This window comes from Pungitius pungitius, chromosome 3, assembly GCF_949316345.1.
Source record: "Pungitius pungitius chromosome 3, fPunPun2.1, whole genome shotgun sequence".
Classification (NCBI taxonomy): domain Eukaryota; kingdom Metazoa; phylum Chordata; class Actinopteri; order Perciformes; family Gasterosteidae; genus Pungitius; species Pungitius pungitius.
The window spans coordinates 28,841,772-28,856,385 of record NC_084902.1 but is presented as its reverse complement, the minus strand read 5'-3'; the positions used below and the strand labels follow the sequence as shown (position 1 = coordinate 28,856,385).

Below are 14,614 nucleotides of genomic sequence, written 5' to 3'. Positions count from 1 at the left end.
ATCAAAACCCAGTGCTCTTCCTAAATCTCTCCATGCTTTACATGAGGCTGATCAAAGCACAATCACCGTATAATGAAACGACCAAATGTGTAAAAATCTTGCTATTTCTTTGTTTTGATTTCTGTGTGGTTATGGTGGTTATGGACTGGCTGGAGTGAGGCACATTGTCCTGCATTGGCCTTAGTGTTTTTTAAGATGCGTTTATAAGCTTTCATTCTAATGCTTTTGCAAAGTAGCTTCTACATAAAATCTTGTTTTTATTGTGAAATTGTTTTTACCAAATTTATTACCTAGCTTCATGACAAAATCACTCCGTATCATTGATGAGAACTAGATTTTCCCTGGATTCTCTTCCGTTCTTGCAAAGGTTTGTTCATTCATGCTGTTGTCGACTGTCATTGAGAAGAAGTCTATTCTTAGCCACTGAAAAGCGCTTTGAGCGGAGGGAATACGGACTGATTAGTGTTCCTTTAGAAGCCGCTTCAAACGGTCTCCACACTGGACACAATACTTAAAAGATATGAGGAAGCAGCGCTTACCTTTGGATATCTGGACAAATTGATTTAATCAGTAATTGTATTTATTAAAATATAAACTATACACCAACACAGAAAATGAGGCCTCCTAGAAAATGTGTCCATCACACTCCCAACTGTGCTTATTCTGACCCATTGATCGAAGGGTCTATTGGTGCATATCGCATTGATGCTGAAGGAGTGAATTACTTTAATGTCCGTGAGTGTGTTTGGATGACAAGAACATCCTGGATTACTGCAGGATGTAAACATGGGTACACTAGGCCTGTATTGGGAATATATTACCTCTCACAAGTCAAAGGCACAGTCCATTTTCTACTAATAAAAAACTACAGGAGGGATGTGCTGCTTGCACCTTACTTAAATACAAGCTGTGCAGGTGATGTCAGCAGGGAGTTTTTACAGGTTCTTTTCTTCCTTTTAACCACTGCAAATCTGAGCTGAACTAAATACGTTAACATTCTGAATTTTCTTATTCCAACTGAGATCCAGGCACCCAAACAACAGCCCAGTTTCTTCATTTCTATTTGCCCCAGGATAAAACATTAGACAGTAGACTTTCATGCTTTGTAAAACGCTCTTTAATATTTTAACTTTAACGTCTGAATACCTTCATCAGTTCATATTCAAAGTGTATCTTGTACTCGAGCAGTCAGGTCTCCTGCTGAGCAGACCGTGTGTGTGTGCTGTAAGAGGGGAGCTCTTGAAGCTGCAGATGCATTTTTATTGCTTTTTTTCTCTCTGAACCAGATTCATGAATAATAGATAGCAGGGGGTGGAGAGATGGATGGTTGGATGAAGTGGATGTGAGCAGGAGAGGGATCATTATGGCAGTCGCTGACACTCTGGGAGACTGGACCTATGGAGAGACAAAAGTATAGAGGTGTGAAAATAAGAGCAACACGATGTGGTACTATTTCAAGGTAAACCCAGGGTACGGCAGAGTGAGAGCAAAGACGAAAGGCTGACAGGAAGATTTATGAGGGAGGGTTGGGTGAGGAAAACCATTTGATGGAAGATGTGCTCCACTTCTGAGAGAGGAGGCAGCCTGAAGTGAGCTTGTTTTTCAGGCTGATGTAACAAAACAGATTTTCCTAATTGCCCTGGAAGTGGAAGTAAGAACAACTGTCCGTCTCCTCGTTCACCGACCATGAAACCCAGCAGGAAGCACAACGGTTGAGTGCTATGAGGTGAACGTTTTTTATTCAGCAGGACCCTGCTGCTGTGCACGCTGGCCTAATGGCATGTTAGCGCTCCTTGCTTATAAAGGTATTCCCATTGGGATCAGACAGCAGGCGCTGTAAACTGTAGGCAAGGTAGAAATGCCCTGCACACATGCTGTGTGTTACAACGCTTGTGCGTCCTTCAGCTCTGTGGAAGTGCACCACTTCACATTCTACCTGTGCTCCAGGAGTCAGAATAGCAACTTTGACAAGAGTCTATTATTTTACAACATGTGAGACCGAGAACTGGTCCTCAAAGGGTGACTTCTTTCTCTTCTACTACTGTAATTACTATGACCAATCATCATAATAACAATAATGAAAAGTTATCTGCTTGTGTATAGCAGCAATGAGGGTGATGCTGATGGAAAAATGGAAATAACATTGATTATCTATCCTTAAAGTCTCTCTGAAGAAACGTTTTCCTGAGTGTAGCAGCTATTAGGAGCAACAAAAGGAGTAAAACTACAACATCCATCACTGCATTCTCTGCTACCCGCCAGTAGTCAGCGGCTTGGATCTGCACCAGCTGTGTGTGTGTGTGTGTGTATGTATGTGTGTGTGTGTGTGTGTGTGTGTGTGTGTGTGTGTGTGTGTGTGGTTGCATTGGGAAGCCTAACAAAGCTGTCTCCTCTGGGAAGGTATCTTCCAAATGTGATCCATTTAAGGATGGCTAATGTCCTGCTGTAAATGAAAGTTTTTCCCTCCAAAACAAGACACCCACCATTGTAGAAACATACCGCTGTAGAGCAGGGGGGGATTCAACTGTATGTGGAAAAATAATAAATTAAAAAACAACATTTTTAAAAACGTTTTCATTGCACACTATTTCAGGGGGGGGGGGGCATACTGAAACTGAAATGTCTGCGGAGAATCCGCCCATGTGACACATTGTTTCATAAAACAAAGACATGTGCAGTTGATGCTTTTCTGCTTCATCCGCAAAATCAGGCTTTTATGAATTTCTCAATTGCCCCTCAAAGGAGTGCTTTCATTTCTGCGGAGAAACCCACAACGTCCTCGATGAGGGTTCCTGACATCGGTAATGGGGAGATTTGTGAGTGAGAGCAAAGATGTGTGCACAACAACGCTGCTTTGCTGCAACCGATGCCTCTCAGGCTGATCCAGCTGGAGCAGATTGATGACATCATAAACTAGAGCCCCCGCCTCGCCCCATCTGGCTTTGTAGAGTTACCAACGTGGATGCAATATTTGGCTTTTGTGCATCGTCTTTTATGCATGTTCTTCGAAATGATCCGTTTCATCGTTTGGATGAGGAGAGCCAACAAAAGTCAAACTTTTAAACTAAGTTTCACAACAAGTTTCCTAGCGTTGGAAACTTTCCACAGGAATTAACGTGAATAAACTGGAAATTCTGGGGTAATTTAACTGTATTTACCTTGTCATAAGAAGACATGCATGCAAACATTTCTAATACAACTTTTAAAAATAGAACTTTATTCTTTCATCAAAAAACATTTTTTTTTTTTTATTCCGTTCATTTCTCTAAATGTTTCCTTCCTGGACCTCATCAACGTCCTCCTTACTGTCCACTTCCTCAACATCTGACTCCCAAACAGTGGCCAGTTTCCTCAGACGCTCTAAACGCTGTAAACGCGCCGCAGGACTCTCGGGCCGTAGACTTGTCATGTGTCTCCTGTGGCGCAAAACGCTGGCGACACGTTCGGTGTGAACGTGCCGTCACGTTAAAAAAATAACCCGAGCCGCGTTGGTCACTCCCCCGCCGGCCGTAACGTCAGTGCCGCCGTCCCCCCACGTACACCCCCCAGCCCTGCAGTCGTGTGGTCTCAATAGCCCTGCTGCAGTGTGATAAGTTGCCCTACATCTCGCTTTTTGACGCACCCCGAAAGCCGCAAAAGGCACTTTTCCTCCAAAAATCCCAAGCCCAAATTCCTGTGGAAACTTTCCGTAAATTTACCGGAAACTTTCCGCCCCTTTGCAACTCTACACCAGACTCTCTCTCTTTACACAGTTCAACCTGCAAAGACCCCGGCAGACGGATTGGTGGGAGGACTGTGTGAAGAAAGAGAAGCGGCAGACTGTAAAGTTTGACTTTATTCGGCTCTCATCACATCTCACGTGCTGTCAGAACACATCACAGCAAGCACATTGATGTCTAAAGGAACGTTTTCACTATTTTCTCACATTTACTAGGATTTAAATATCTAGTTATAAAGATTTTCTCTATTTGAAGCCGGATTGTCATTTCCTTTATCCCTTTCTATTCCCTTCTCTCTATCTCTCTCTCCTCGTTCCCTCGTCTCTCTGCAGTGGAGCGTAAACTCAGCCTCTCAGGCTATATCGACCATTAAAGAAGTTTAATTATTAATAGACACAGGAGGTCTGAACCCAAGGCTACACACACACACACACACACACACACACACACACCTCATATTAAACCAGCCGATGTTGAGTTTCATCTTTTCACATTCTTTGAGGTGGATGTTGAGGCTTTAACGGGTTTCACTTTAACAGCAGCGGCGCCCTCGTAGATTGTGAATGAGGAGACACGGAGCAGGCAGCAGATATTTTGGGAAGAGACGACCTCATTTCTGTGCGTTTGAACCCTCACCTCGTGTCACATGGTTGTGAACAATAGGACTTCTTTCTCAGATTCCTGCAGTCTAATCGCGTTATGTAATCTCTCACAGCCCCCCCACCCCCCACCCCAAGCACACACACACACACACACACACAGAGTCTCCCTCGCCTCTTCACTTTTCTCTTTCTCACACTCTCTAAAACCGACAACTGGCTCGGGAAACGTGAGGGAAATACAAAGTGTGTGTGTGTGTGTGTTTGCGCTCAGTGGGGCCAATGGAAGAAAAGATCTGTTGTTTGAAAAGCCATGTTTGAGCCATTTAAAGGGGCAGTACACATGCATTTTACTGAGAGATAATCTGGGATTATACTCTTACCCGTTGGTCTTTTAAAATCTGTTGAGTTCCGCAGGAACTCCGATGTGTGGTTGGTGAGACGTTGTGAGTCATCTGCAACACTTTAAATCTTCTACAATTTATTGGGTTGATGGTGGTGGAAAAAAAGACTTGTTTTCCCTCCCTTCTGAGCAAAGTAACGTCTGCCTTTCATTGGTTTACTGTACAGAAAATCAGCCTTGAAAATATCCACAGAAATGTTTGTTTAAAAGGTCTGTGAGCTCACATGGATGTCTTGAGTTTGCTTCTTTTGTCCGTCCAACGGCTCAAAACCTCATTGAAAGAAATAGTACCACATTGCAGAGGCAGAAACCGCAGGAACAATTAATAAATCGTCCCTCAGCTGACTAAAAGATTGATTAACTAATTGCAGCAATGATTCAGCTGGACTGCAGACTGAAGCTTAGCAGTGGAGTGAGCTGATAGGAGTGTGTGACCAGCGCCTGACTCCAGAGAACCTTCTGGATTTATGACCTGTGTTAAAGTACAGACGCCTCGATGCGTCCGTCTACTCTCACACCAAAATACGCTGACCTGATGCATTTCATTATCACGCTTGAGTGTGACCAAACTTTGGAAATCAGCAAAAGAATTTATGGAGAGAGTAGATTATGAGAAAGATGAATAAGATCCCAACCCACTTAAAGAACAAAAGTGACTTCTGAATTCTTTCATCAAACATTTAGTAGAGATGCAGTAAACCGGAGCAAAACCAGTTGGGTTGCATAAACATACAAAGCAGATGATAACCCAGTAGAATGAAGACATGCATATGTATGAAGTTCTTATCGAGGTCACTGCAGAATATAAAGAGGACAACCACATTGAATGACGTATATGTACACATGTACAATATGTACAACATGTAATCCGTGAATCATTTAGTCTTTCCTCGCGAGCAGAGCACTAAGGATTAATCGTCACGATAAAGAAATGGTTCGTTCCCATTAATCTGGTTTTACAATTCCACAGCCTTCAGGGGGAGGGGGGTAGAGGGAGGGGGGGGGGGGGGGGGTATCAATGCTCGTAAGCAATCTGCAGCAGGAAGTGTCTGCGAGGTCCAGAAGTATGAAGTGGTTCTTGGTTGACTCGTGTTCCTTCATCCCAAACCGGGTCACCTTGTGTTAGTGTGTGTGTGTGTCCCCATGACATGCAAGGTCCCCGTGTCTTCTGAATTGTGCTTTGCTAATCTGTCACTCTCACATCCTCCTGCTGCTCCGATGTAGGAGTTGTGGTTGTTTTTTTTCTTCCCATGAGTGTCTTTGTATTGTGGTGAATGAATGAATGAATGAATGAATGAATGTTGATGGAAAAAGCCAGGCTGGGTTTATTGAGCTGTTGTGCCTTGTCAAATGTTATAATGCATCATTTTTCTTTTCTTTCATTTTTCTGTCAATCAACAAGCCTCAGGCGTCAAAATGCATCAAGCAGCAGTGTGTTGATGTTTCCAGACTCCGCCTCCTGGAGACGGAGCTTTCCGCCACTGAACACGGCCGCCGGGATCGCGTGACAGAAATCTATTTGTTTTCATCCGCTCACAGGCGATGGTGAACAACAGGACTGCGTTAGGAGATGGATCACTGCAGAGCACCCTCATCACATGGAACACTGACTGATCCCAGATCCGTTTAGAGAGTGATCAATAATGCTCTAAAGTGATCAGGATTATTTCACAGTCCCAGATTACCAGGAATAAGAGTTTAATGGTAATCGTGTCACTCCATTGTAACAGCACTGTAACTGAGATACTCTCAGACTAATAATCAGACTGGGAGGACACCTGGTGGACGATGGGAGGATCACAAATACATAAATACATTTAAATATAAAATTAAGAGATTCAGTTGTTTCTTTTAAAGTTATACTTGTAGTGCAATATTTTGTTATTTTTACCAAACACATGACTCCCACATTATGTTTACCTACCTGCAACTTCTAATGTAAATCATATTTTGCGTAGTTTGCATTTTCTGGAGCGAAATGGATTGATAAGAAAACATTTTAGAAGGTGTCTGCCATTGCACTTAAAGTCCTTATGACTCCCATGTGCGTGCAGGTGTCTCTTGTCCTGCATCGTATCCTGCACACACACAGACTTACACAACAATCAGACCGTACAAAACTAAAATCTCCTAAAGCATCACACGATGGGGATTAATATATGAACTCAAGTCTTCTCAACACAAGTCATCTTTGACCTTTTTGACAAATTCTGCATCGCTGACTAGTTGTTTTTATCCCATAATAAGTTCCTGATTTAGCATCGTATCAAACAACACACCATGTTTCCTTGTACATCCTCAACAACTTGCATCCCGGGATGAATTTTCATCTACAATCTGATTTGAAAAATGTACCGGAGCTGCTCCACCTCTGGAGGGCGCTGCAGCGCCTCCTCTTGGCTTTCCAATTGGAACGGAATATATTTAGGAATGTCTTCTTGGCTTGATGTCTTCAAAGTTTTTAATGAAAAATCATTAAAAACTTTCATGCAAAGTGAAATACATTCAACTTTGGATTGAAATTCACTGTTCATTTTTCGCCCCCTTACACAACACGTGTATTAAAACCAGCCGGCATTTTGAAGATAGAAAGAAAAATGGCATTGTTCCCATGATATAATATGTGTCTTCCACTAATGGTAAAGACGCACTCTGCTGTACGCAGACAACACAAGGTGAAGTCTTCAGAAGTCTTGTTTTGTTTGAGTATATTCATTTTATCATGACACATGACAGTGAAAGGAGCAAATCCCCATATTTAAGAAGATTGATGCTGAGAATTGTGATTGTTGGATTTGGGGATTGAAAGAACAGCAGGAATCACTCAGGTGATGACCCCGACTTCTTATCTCGCCTGCCTCCCTCCATTCAACTCCCCCTCCAGATATACCCTGTTCCATTTTTCATCATTTGTGAACCGTCCCCTCCGCCCCGCCGCTCAGTCCGAGATGAAGATTTGGCTCTCGCCCATCCACTCGGCCCCTGCTTGACCGCCCTAATTCAATTTTTCCAATCTTTCTAATCTAAAGATTTTGTTTTTCATTTGTCTAATACTATCAAGGCAAAATAGAAAGGGTGGGGGGGGGGGGGGGGTACAGCCTGGGCACCATTTCTGAATATTACAACCTCGTTTTATTCCTCGTCTTGATTAATAAGAGACTTCTTTGACCCCCCCCCCCCCCCCTCCGTGTCTTTTCATCTCTGGCCCTTTACTCTCTCTGACGTTTGTGCTGTTGTCTTTTTTTATCCCTCTTCTTTTTTCTTTCACTCTTTTCCCTCCTTCTTTTCATCCGTCTTTCCTTTCTATCCCCCTTGAGTCAGGTCCTGAGTCCTAAATCATTCTGATTATTGGGCTCTGGGAGGGGGCAGCGGGGCGCATGGGGAAATGTTAAATCCATGATGGATTACGGCGTCCAGATTGTCGTTTTGAATTAAAGAAAATGATAGGGAAAGACATGTAAAAACAATCATAAGTAGATTTGGTTCTCAAGGAGAAGCTGTGTTATAATGACAAGAGAGCGGGTGGGGGGGGATGGCCGCCCTGCATTCAATCAGTGAATATGGCCTCTGCGGGTCCCCTTAAAACCTTCCCTTGGTAGATCGCAGCCGGGCTTACCCGGGACATCCACGCTCCTCGGCGGCCATCTTGTTTGTCACTTTGGGTTATTGGTCTCCTCCTTCAACTGCGTGAAGAGCAGAGAAGCTTTTCTAACTGTGTGTGTGTGTGTGTGTGTGTGTACCGTTTCTCTGGGTCAGCTTTGGATCTCCCACGTCTTCTGTTCTGTTAGTTGGTTTAGTATTTCTCTAAAAGGACATTTTGTTGTTTTACCTGTCTCTGTGGGTGGGCTTGATGAGGTTAACAACAGAAATGAAAAAAATGTAACTTCCATGAACACTTCACTGGAGTAATCTGCGGCAATCCTCAAAGCCACAGCAACATAATCTTCCAAATATTTTCATAGCATTTCGGCATCATATGTTGTGTTCCATTATCCTTATTTGGAGGCTTAGATTGTCCCCCCCTGACTTTTCTCCCCATGTCATATGGGCTTGGGCATAAAGGGCAGGGAGCAGTATTACATGTTATAATGCAGCTCCACAGGGCAGTAGGAGGCTTTGAGCAGCGTGTTGTTACGGATAAACAATGTCTAATTGACAATTCACTTTGTTATTAGAAGATGGTTTTTGGTTTCGGGAATTTGTGACACATCGGGATTGAAATGAGATCCAATAGAGATCCGAGTGTGTACCAGAATCTAGAATCTGGCAGACCGACGGGTGAACTTCCATTATTTCCTTCTCTCTCGTTGGAGAGAACTCCTCCGTGCCTCACAACGCCGGCAGTAACCGCAGAGAGAGGAGTTTGCGTCGTCTTGGCATCCTGACTTATTGTTTCACGTGCCACGGCGAGAGCTTAACCTTGCTTTAACCCCAATAAACGTCTTTGCTCTTCTCCTTCAGACCTCCTGAGCGGCCAATTGACAGCTGTCCGCAAGTGTGTGTGTGTCTGTGTGTGTGTGTTTCATTTTCCATGTCGGGTGAAGCCGGTCATCCAGCTGACCTGCCAGTGAACCTTGACCGCTGCATGTTCAACCGCACAAGCTTATTTGTGGTTCTGTGTGTGTGTGGAGGCCTGAGATTCTTCCCCCCCCCCCCCGTTAATGTCACGCTTTCTTTTTCCTCCTTACAGTAAGCTCCCTCCTCCTCCTCCTTCATTGTCTCCTCGCTGTGTCACTTTGTTATTTATAGTGTGCGCCTGTGTGTCTGAAGAGGGCTCTTGGAGGAGGCCTATCCGCTTCTTGATAAGTGAAATTCCTGGTGCCTCTGTGGGATCTTAACGATGGGACGACGCACTGAGCTAAAGCGTCGCACAAGCTCTCCACGCACCTGCTGCTCATGTCACATACATGTTCTGAAGATTTCAGCTAACCTACACTGACTACAGTTATTTTAGTTAGTCTATTGATCTGTCCTGGCAAATTGATGATGCAAAATGTTTGGCACATTAACTACTTTATCTTGAGGACCTTTTTATGCCACTGGTATAGCGATACCATAACGGCATAATAATCCAAATACACCCTTTAAAGAGCAGTTTGTGTTTAGAATTGGCTCATGGCTTCTCATAGATTTACTCACCCACATTTACATGGAATGAGGTTTGGGGCCTTATTGCGTTCACTCTGCTGAGTTGTTAGCATGGCTGAATGTGGCTGTTGTTTGCTGCCGTACGAGGAGCGGCAGCCTTGCTTTTCAAGTTGTTTGACCCAGATTACTTGTATTTAAAAGCTTTTCTTTCCTCCCATTGAAATATTGTTTTACCGTCCCCAGACCATTAACTAGTGCTGATCCTTCTTTCTTCATCCATGGAGGAAGATTCTCCTTTTCTTTTCGGGGTCTTTCAGAAGCTCTGAGCTGGATGTTCAGTCTGGCTCATCATGTCTGGCTCTTCCTGTTTTATCCTTGTCATAATATATCTATAGCTGCCTCTTTAGGACCAGTAGGCCTACCTAAACTAAATGTTGTTGTATAACAATCTATATTTATATGTCTCTTCTGACAGTAATTAGTGAAAAAATGACTTTCGGAATCATGAAACACATTATAAATAATTGTTGTAATTATACGGATATGCATTTATATATTTGTTTGACCTATAATTGCACAGTTATATAACAATTTAACTGTTTATAATGCATTGTATTTTAAAAAGAGCTAATCTGTGATCCCACAAAACTTGGCGCCACAGGAATAAAAATAAAAAGTAAAAAAGACTAGAGACAAAGAGAGGAGGACACCGTGAGAGTCGTCGCGGTGTCAGGAGGAGGTGCCGTGGATCGCACTCCATTTTTGTCTGCTTAAAGCACAATGTGAGAGGGGGGAGTGGTTCTGTGTGTGGGCGCCTCTGTGTGTCTGCGCGTGTGTCAGCCGATGGAACCCCTGGTATTCTTGAAAGGCTATTATTGACGGACTTAATGCCCTTATCGGACATGAGACATGTGGCCGACACGCTCCCTCAAGTGTACGCGTGTCCATCTACAAGCATGTGGTAATGCGTGTGTGTGTGAGCCCCCTGTCTGCACCATGTGTGCGCCGGCATTGATCTCCCCACCAGAAGTGTCCCCTCTCAGCTGGGGGAAATATTCCATCACAGGGAGTCCAGTCTGGCTTGAAAGCTTTGATTTTACTGACTAATGCTCTGGCCACCAAGGGTCTATGAGCCAGATAATATTTAAAATCTAAATGATTGCCTTTGATTGCATCTCCACTGAAAAATCTTCTCAAACTTGCAAGAAATGTTTCAGCTATTTTCACTGCTTTGGTGCTTTTTGGTGTTATTTTATTGACAGTACGCCTATTGAGCAAAGCTCATCAGCTGGCATTAATGGAAAAGCATTGACTGCAACAAAAGGCGCTGGTGTCCTCAAAACGTTATTTTCAATGAATGAATTCTTTTAAGCAAAGAGAAATGGAAGGCTTTCAGTAACATTCTCATCATTCTCATCTTTTCTTTTTGGCAGTTATTATGGACTTTTGTTCCTCAAATTAAACTTGGGGGAGAATAAAGTAAGCATTGATAATGTGTGACCAATTTTCTCCAGCCAACAATTGAATTTCTTTTCTCATTAATTCAACATACTGTATGCTGGCTGTTACCAATTTGTTGGATTTATTGCAACCACACTGTACATGAAATTAGAGTTTGAGGCCACACTCTCATATTCACCATGTTGCCTGAGGGAATAAACCGAGGGAGAAGTAGTCATCTTCTCATTGACGTTCACACAACCCCCTGGTGGACACTGTAGCGATTGCAGCGTTGGCTTCTCGTATCAGAGGTTCCATTTGAACAAAACCGCCTTCTGTGAGTCAACAACTGTTTTTCTGACGGGCGCGAAGTGAAATCTCATAAATGTTACGACAAACTAACTGAAAGCAGGATATGAGGAGGAGACGCCGTACAGCCGTTAGCACAGCCGGCCACTAGGTGGCGTGGGGAGGCACTTGGATTCTCTGCTTTCACTAATTATGAGCTGTTAGGACATTTGTCCCCATCACATGGGCCGTCTCTCCCACCTCCTCTCTTCCTTCGTCGATCCCTTTATTTCTTCCTCCTCTTCTTGCCTCCTTACTCCTTTGTATGTTAAAATGGTGCAGTCTTGTATCAAATGCTCATATGCCTAGAGGGCAGGGGGTAAAGATGCCAGTTAGTGTTGCACAGTGTGTGTGTGTGTGTGTGTGTGTTTGCCAGGAGAACATCACATTGAAGCATCAGTGAACATCTGGCCCATGTGCCAATGATTGGTTGGGGAAGTTCCTCAGGAGATAACACTTGAAAATGTCTTGGCATGTTCGCGACAACAGCAGTGCAGTTTGTGCCGTGGCTCTGTGTGTGTGTATGTGAGTGAGTGTGTGTGTGTGAGTGAGTGTGTGTGTGTGTGTGTATTAAAAGTGTTTGTGAATGTGCACCGCTAGGTGTGTGACGCGTGTCTGATGATCGTATTAAACATGTCAGAAAAACTGTACATGTGACCGTAGTGCTGATTGTATGTGTGTGTGTGTGCTGATTGGACAGAACTTGTGTGTTTGTGTTGGGAGCTTTTACTCTCCACCATTAGCTCCAAACCCAGGCGGCTGATTCTTCCCCTGATTACTATTTAGACCGACTCGTTTACCGAGGGCCATCTCGTTGTTTTATCTCCCTGTTTATACCTTCTGCTTGCTTGTTATTCCTCTTTCTCTGGAATGATTTCATTTTCTTTGCTGGTTCCTGTCGGTGCTACGTTGGTTCAACCAGAGGCCAGTAAAAAGTTGGTTTCAAACTTTTCAAACTGGTCTCACTGGTCTTACATTGCACGGTTTCCTCTCTCCTGCCCTGAACCCCTCCCGCGCTCCGACGGGCCACGCACGCCGTTGGTTGCACGCGTGTCTGTTGGGTCGCCGGGCCGTAAAGGAGGCGCTGGCCCTCGTCGGAGACGGCCGCCCTGTGGCGTGCCGGGGAAGATGCGGCAGGGCTGTTAAAAGTGTTGTTAAGAGAGCGGCTGGCAGCTGTTGCTGACAGGTTGGGGATGCGAGGACAGATGGCGTTTGATTAGCCAACAGACCGCGGATGGAAGGAGGGGTGGAGGGAGGAGGGGGAAATTGATATCAGTTAGGAGGCAGGGAGAAAAGAAGGTGGCGGCGTGTATTATTTGACTCTAAGAAAGGGGGCTGGAAATGCATCACAGGGAGGAACAATAGTTTGACTCAGCGGATGGTTAGACGATTGTTAAAAGGACCGATTGTTGTTTAGTGGCTTGAAAATGAAGGATTTACTGCGCGGCAGGATGGAATGGGTGGAATGGGAGCATGACCTGCTGGAGAGATGAAGGGATGCAGAGCGTGCTGCGAGAAGGAAGTGGAAACGCTGTCGGGGCAGCTGCTCCAAACAACAATTAGCTTCATCCACCTGGGTGCCATCTTAAAGAACGATGCGAATAAACCTGCAGCGCTGGCTGATTAAAGTCTGCTCAACAGGCTAACAGTTGTTGTTGCAGCCGGCGATGGGCCGATCCAGTCAGTCGTTTATTTGAATGATGTTTGTAAATTGATGTGTGTGAATGAGTCCTGATTAGACTCCAGCAGGTCAGGCTGAGGTCAGACGTGGAGCTCAGGTTCTCCTTACACAGCTGAAAAACTCAATGAAAACGTTATTAAACAGCGACGAGAGACGCAACTACAATTACAATACAATACATCGGATATTAGTTTAAAACGCAAAGTAATAACTTTACTGTATTTTCTTATTATAGAAAATGGGAAGAAGAAAATGTCAATGCAGATTGGATTATTAGATTTCAAAGTCATGATCAATAATCTGTCTTTTCTTTTCACTTGAATCCTTGTTTAAAGTATCAAGCTGCTAATTGTTCTTCTTCATTCAATCACTAACAAACTCATTGTCTATTAAAAAGGCAAATAAAGACAAATACCAGCAGAAACACACAAAAAGACATCAACAGGATTCTTTTTCTGCCAAACAATGAGTTCTGATCATAAAGTCGGGCTGTTTTTGTGATTATGGCCGTTGTTGTAGCTCCAGACACAAAGTTCTGCTCATCACTGGATCAGAACACCTCTCTCACACACAGTCAACACGGAGGTGAACGAGAGATCTTCCTCTATAATAATCAACTCTCTCCCTACTCCATGATAATGACGGCCATTACCCAAGACGTATCGCTTTCCCGTCTTCTCGCTGGACAATGCGTGTGTTTGTGCATATGACGAGGTGATTGAGAAGGAAACAATCAGCAGGCCAACACAAACACAGCTGTTTTATTGTTGCGTTGCTCAGATGTGCTCTCACGGGCAGACGGCGTGTGTGTGTGTGTGTGTGAGAGATCATGTAAAGCAAAGAGTGACCCTGCCTCCTGTTCTAATGAAAAGCTTTGGCCTGCTGTACTAGTTGATCACAATTCGGCCTTTTGTTTCCCTCAAACCTTATGGATCAGTGATCGTTGTTCTCCTGCAGCATTGGAGACGTCCTGAATGACGACGCGGCATCTTCTTTTATCTGCGTGTCAATGGTTGGGTTGTATTTGCATGGTGTTCCCGTGAGGTTATTCTTAATGCTTGTCCTCATGGAGCACGACCTTTCAGCTCACATTCCCACACGCCCACACGGAGACTCGCATACTAATCCGGCCTTTTAGGCCTCGTGGATCAGATTTCTTTGTGCATTTCCCCGATGAAAGATTTACTTCCATGAAAACGTGCGAGTCCATCACTAAACACACAATTGCAGGTTGGCGCTTCTGTGAGAAACCAAGAGGATTGAATCCAATGATTGCTAAATGGTACGAGTAAGAATGTGTTTGAAGGAGAGTCTCACAGAGCTGCCAGCATTGCTC

General features: G+C 44.1%; 1 protein-coding gene across 1 annotated transcript in view; it reads left to right on the top strand.

The window, feature by feature from the left end:
- ccdc28a (coiled-coil domain containing 28A) overlaps nucleotides 1–14,614 on the top strand; it is a 116,480-nt gene that overhangs the window by 9,481 nt on the left and 92,385 nt on the right. The gene's annotated exons all lie outside the window — the stretch shown is intronic.